At 42.8% G+C, this 6,000-nt stretch overlaps 1 long non-coding RNA gene across 1 annotated transcript in view; it reads right to left on the bottom strand.

Annotated features, from left to right (window-relative positions):
- Positions 1-292: 292 nt before the first annotated feature.
- Positions 293-6,000, bottom strand: part of LOC141102808 (uncharacterized) — a 29,181-nt gene continuing 23,473 nt past the window's right edge. Inside the window, exon 2 of the long non-coding RNA XR_012235203.1 lies at positions 293-543. This is a non-coding gene — a long non-coding RNA (uncharacterized lncRNA). The remainder of the gene's footprint in view (positions 544-6,000) is intronic.

Raw genomic sequence — 6,000 nt, 5'->3', positions numbered from 1 at the left:
GACATTTGACAGGTAAAGATACGTGCAGGAGGCATCTATATCCTTATAGATAACCCCTATGGTGGTAGTTTAGAAAGAATGACATTGGGTTTACATCCACTTTAATGATTGAGCTACAAAAAATTGGTCATATACTCTGGCCCTTTTTGTGTTATTAATAAGACATGAAATGGCACACCAGTTACCCACTTTTAAGCCTATGCATGTTTTATAAATGCCCCTTTTATATAATTTTACTGAGCGACAGTTCCATACCTCCCAGACTGCATTTGGTAAACTAATAAAAATACAGTTTATATTTTTATTCATTTTTATTTATTGGTTTATCAATTAACAAGACATAATGCAGAGCAGGTATTACAAGTGTTACAATGACACAACCACATAATAAACACATACAATGAGATCCCTTCTTTGTAAAGCTCGTGGTCTGAAGAACCTAAGTGCAAAGAGGCGATGATAGGTCCCACAAAGCTCTGTTTCTCTGCCTTTCTTCAGTCAAGGCACCCTTCAAAAGTCTGCACAATCTCGACGCACCCCATTCTAAAATGTAATAAAAATAAAACAAATAGTTTTACATAAAGCAGCAACATCCACAAATGTAGGACACCCAATGTTAGAGTAAATACACTGGTACTGACTAGTATTCCCATGTTTTTCTTCTCCCCCAGTTTCTCTCCCTCACTCAGCTAATGTGATCCCAGTGCTGATGGAGAGGGGTCACGAAAGGATGCTGTGCAGGTCCCCAATGTTCTCTTTATCAACCGATGGCGTCATGGGACACCGGCAGCTAAAAGGTAGTAGTGGTGCACAATGAAAACCTGTGGCTTTGTGTAACTAAGCCCTGGTTCACACCAGTGCGGCTTTGAAATCTTTTTCAAAGCTGCAGATCGTTGCGATTTGGATCTCCAATTTAATTGCGGCTTGTGACTTCATTTAACAGAAGTCAATGCAAGTCGCAATTAAATCGCAAAAAAAAAAAAAAAGTAGTGCAGGAACCTTTTTCAAACTTGAAGTTGCAACAATTTGAACGGTTCCATTGCCGGCAATAGGGTGCGACTTGAACTGACAATCGCACTGTTTGTGAACCAGGTCTAAAAAGCAGGCTTTATCCACCCGCTGGCTGGTATACAATTTTTGGGCAATTTTTAGACATTTTGCCAAGGCACCCCTGAAGAATCCAGAAGGCGCCCTGGTTGACAAAGGCTGCCATAAAGCTTATCGTCAAGTTTGCAAATTGCCACTTCGGGTGCAAGAGCAGGCACCGCCAAGTTTCTTTTAAACCTGCTTCTCACTTGACATTCGGTGAGTGTGTGGCTCGTGAGTCGGATGGCAATAGCTTATGCCGCGTACACACGGTCGGACTTTTCGTCTACAAAAGTCCAACGGACGCCGACGGACTAAAGCTGGCTGGTAATCCGATCGTGTGTGGGCTTCTCCGGACTTTCAGCAGACTTTTTCAGCCTCAAATCCGACGGACTTTAGATTTGAAACATGCTTCAAATCTTTACGTCGTAACTACGACGGACCCCGAAATCCGCTCGTCTGTGTGCTAGTCCGACGGACAAAAACCCATGCTAGGGCAGCTATTGGCTACTGGCTATGAACTTCCTTATTTTAGTCCGGTGTACGTCATCACGTACGAATCCGTCTGACTTTTGTGTGGTCGTGTGTAGGCAAGTCCGTTCATTAGAAAGTCTGCTGCAAGTCCGCCGAAAGTCTGCCGGAAGTCTGTCGGACAGGCTGTCGGACTTTTGTAGACGAAAAGTCCGACCGTGTGTACGCGGCATTAGAGTTTAAATATCCGTAGGGTCATTGCTAGAACAGTTGTACCCCCCTCTTCCCCTGAGTGACATTCTGTGTAGGAGGTTCTGCAGAGATTCATAGGAGGTAAAGATGGCTGCCTCCAGAGCAGAGAGATTACTTTGATGCAGTTGGCCAGCTTAAGGATGTTTGGCTTTGGTGGTTTTATCCCGAAGCAAAACCTCTTTAAGCTGGCCAACTGCATCAAAGTAATCTCTCTTTGGCCAGTCCTACTCTGCTCTGCCAATGCAAATGCTACTGTGGACACAATGCCAACATGGGGCAAACAGACACAAAATGGGGGAGAGCTACAAAGGTTTAGGTGTGGCCACTGACCTGCAACGCAACAAAAGTGGAAAACTGAATACTTACCTTTCCGTAATTTTCCTTTCCTGGTGGCTTCATGGCAGCATACACCTGATGTTGGCAGAGCATGTGTATGCTGCCATGAAGGCACCAAGAAAATGGAATACTTCCCTTTCTGTAATGTTCCTTTCCTGGTGCCTATCCATGACACCATACGCATGGTTGGTTGCTCCGCCCACATCATGTATATGCCGCCATGAAGGCATCAGGAAAACAGGATATACCTGTGCTCAGATCCCAATAGCTTGCACATGCTTAGCTCCCAATGTTTTGAGATGGGAATGAGGGACACCTATTAGCAAAAGTATGTAGGCATGGGACACGCCCCCTTAAAGGACAATTCTAAGAAAAAATGTTTTGTTAAACCTACAAGTGATTTTTGCTTTTACCACTCCTATTCCTTTATATTGGCTTTTTGAAATTTAAAAATGCAGCCAATTAGAAATTGGATGAAAAATTTAGCACTGAGAAACACTTTTTGAAAGCTAAAAAGTGTGTTTTATATACAACTGTAGACCAACATGAGGGACAAATGGGCAGGAAAGAGGGACTTTGTTCCAAATCAGGGATAGTCCCTCAAAATTAGGGACAGTTGGGAGCTATGCAGTAGCATTTGCAGCTTGCAGAGCAGAGTAGGACTGGCCAAAGAGGGAATACTTTGACGCAGTTGACCAGCTTAAATATGTACTGCAATATGTGTGGACTAAAAATGTTTTTTTTATTGCAAAGTTTGCTAGAAAGGGTATATAGCAGTGTGCAGAGGGTTCATCCAGAATTTTTAGTTTAAAAATTAGACACGTGCATTCGTTATCGTCCGAATGCATTTTCGTTCGGATTTTAGGTATTTTCGTGTTCGTTTTAACAAAACGATAACGGACGCGCAGAAACCGAAATCCAAAAGATCCGAAATAAAAAAATACTTTATTTTCATATCCATTATATTTTCGTATCATTGCGACCAAAAGTTCGATATAGATAGATAGAGGATTCGACATGACGGTGACAATAGCGATCTGTGTCTAACGAACCTGTGGTCGAATGTGCCTAACCTAACTTTATTAGTCCAAGATTATTCGACATAGAGAGAAAAGATTCGACATTATAGAAACAATAGTAAAAGAGCTGTTAGTGGTCGCTGCTGGAATGGGTAAAATGATGATGATGAATGTTATTGGCTGATTGGTGGTGCTGCTGCTGCCTCCATAGAAGGGCCAGGAACCTCAATGGGGTCGAACTGCCTGGAGCCACCGTCGGACGCTGCCATCACCAGCGTGAACCAGAACTGTTAGGAGCGCAGGGCGAACAGGAAGGAAGTTATATGCTTGAATTTCAATACAACGCAATTCCATTGGCTATTGGGGTAGACTGTTCGACAAGAACAGAAAACAAACAAGTATCGTATCATTCTATCCGATCAAAAATATGTATAATACCGTTCAACATGAAGATTCGACGAAGCAGCTAAAAACCTACGATCGATGTGAGCGGACATTTATGGTCAAATGCTCCACCCATAGGCTATAGAAGAATTCTAATGTTTGACTAGTATTAATAATTATAATTATTACTAGTCAAACAACATTACCATTCTACTATACCTTGGGGACAGAGCATTCTTCCGGAGATGTACGATCGCGGCGTCTTACAGTTTAGCTACTTCGTCAAATCTTCTTAGAACATCCGACAGACACCATAAGCCTTCAATTGACATATTCGACCTTAATTAATTTGGATTTTTATACGATGCATTTTTTCATTATTAAATACTTTTTATTTATTATTTGTATTATTATTTCACAGTTAACAAAAAAAATGTTAGAAATACAGTATTATAAAATGTTGTGTATTGTCTTACAGTGCATAGTGGTATTACTAATTTATCTACTCGCTCCCTCCCTCCCAACCCTCACCCACCCCCAGGGGCGGACTGACCATTGAGCCACTCGGGGACTGCCCGAGGGCCCTGGGCCACTAGGGGGCCCCATCAGGGTTGCCAGCCTCAGTAAAACCAGGGACAGTATGTAAAAATCTGTTTTTTTTTTTTTTTTTTTTTTTTTGCATCAGTCTCTGAAATGTCCCTTACCGACATCCTTTTGGTCTAAAAATCCCAAGATTATAGCTGCCCCACCTCTCCAGTACCTTCTCAGCCAATAGAAACATGTCTGTGTATACTGTGTGTACATGTATGTGTATACTGTGTGTGTGTGTGTATACTGTGTGGCCCCATAATCTCTGACTGGGGGCCCCATAATCTCCTATTGCCCGGGGGCCTACCGGAGCGAGGGGCCTTCAAAATCCTCAATAGAGGAGGGCGGGAGAAGTCTCTATACATTCACCACCCTACCCCTATGGGGGGAAACCCCATCTCATCCAGCCAAGGTCTCCATATTACCTCAAACTTCCTAAAATGTCCTTGCCTGATATATATATCACTCTCTCGTTACCAACTGTTGAGTTAATAGTCTCAACCCAGTTCTCCACAGTCGGGGGGGTTGTGTGCCTGCCATTTTTGTCCAATTAATTAAATTTTCTCGCCTGGAATAGGCATCTTAACACTGCTTCAGTAGTGTCATTCGAGACTCTACCCCCCTCCATGCCCCCTAGTAGACAGGTTTTGGCCATCGGTTCTATTAGTCTTAAAAATGTTATTTATCCCATCTACTATTTCTACCCAGTATCTAAATAGCTTCGGGCATTTCCATACCATATGAATAAAGTCCCCCGATGCCCTGCACCTGGTGCTCTCCACCCAAGTTTGAACATTTTTTTTTTTTAGGGGTATAATATACCCTATGTATTAGGAACAGGTGGGAAACCTTCTGGGAGGGGGAAATTGAGACCAGAGTTCCTCGTCTCAGGATCCTGTCCCATTCTTCCATGGTCATTGCCCCCACATCTCGCTCCCATCCCTCTCTACTCTAATGCCGCGTACACACAAGTGGACTTTACGGTAGCCTTGGTCCGGCGGACCGGAGTCCGTCGGATAATTCGATCATGTGTGGGCTCCAGCTGACTTTTTTTTCCCAAAAGTTTGACGGACCTAGAAATGAAACATGTTTCAAATCTTTCCGACGGACTCGTTTCCGGTCGAAAAGTCCGCTCGTCTGTATGCTAGTCCGATGGACAAAAACCGACGCTAGGGCAGCTATTGGCTACTGGCTATGAACTCCCTTGTTTTAGTCCGGTGTACGTCATCACGTACGAATCCGTCGGACTTTGGTTGATCGTGTGTAGGCAAGTCCGTTCATTCGGAAAGTCCTTTGAAAAGTCCGCCGGACCAAGTCTGCCGTAAAGTCCGCTCGTGTGTATGCGGCATTAGAAGATCCTGTTCTATTTATCGTTCTAGTTTTCAATCTGGCATATATCTCAGAAATGAGTCCTTTTAGATGTATCTGAATGAATTGTTTTTGCAAGAGTGGGGATCTGGGTCCATTCGATTATCTGCGACCTAAACTGCGCCTGGATAGCGTGTCTAATTTGGAGATGTTTATAAAATGAGTTGTTTGGTATATTAAATTCCTGTTTTAGAGCTAAAAATGATTTCATAACATTGCCATCATATGGTTGGCTTAGTTGGTTAATGCCCTGTCTCTCCCATTCCATGGACCTCTCTATATCTCCTTACTTCCACTAGATTTCTATTTTTTCATAGGGGGGCATATTCTGATATCCCTCTATGTTCCAGCAATACTTTCATTGCCTGCCATACTTTACCAATTAATTTTATCGTCGGGCATCTATGGATAAGTGAGTCTGCCTCTAAAACCTCTATTAATGCAGGATGCGGTATGTAGTATGTAAATACTACAAAACTAAATAAATAAAAACAAA

This window comes from Aquarana catesbeiana, linkage group LG07 (genome assembly GCF_042186555.1).
Source record: "Aquarana catesbeiana isolate 2022-GZ linkage group LG07, ASM4218655v1, whole genome shotgun sequence".
NCBI classification, from domain to species: domain Eukaryota; kingdom Metazoa; phylum Chordata; class Amphibia; order Anura; family Ranidae; genus Aquarana; species Aquarana catesbeiana.
This window is presented reverse-complemented; position numbering and strand designations above follow the sequence as displayed.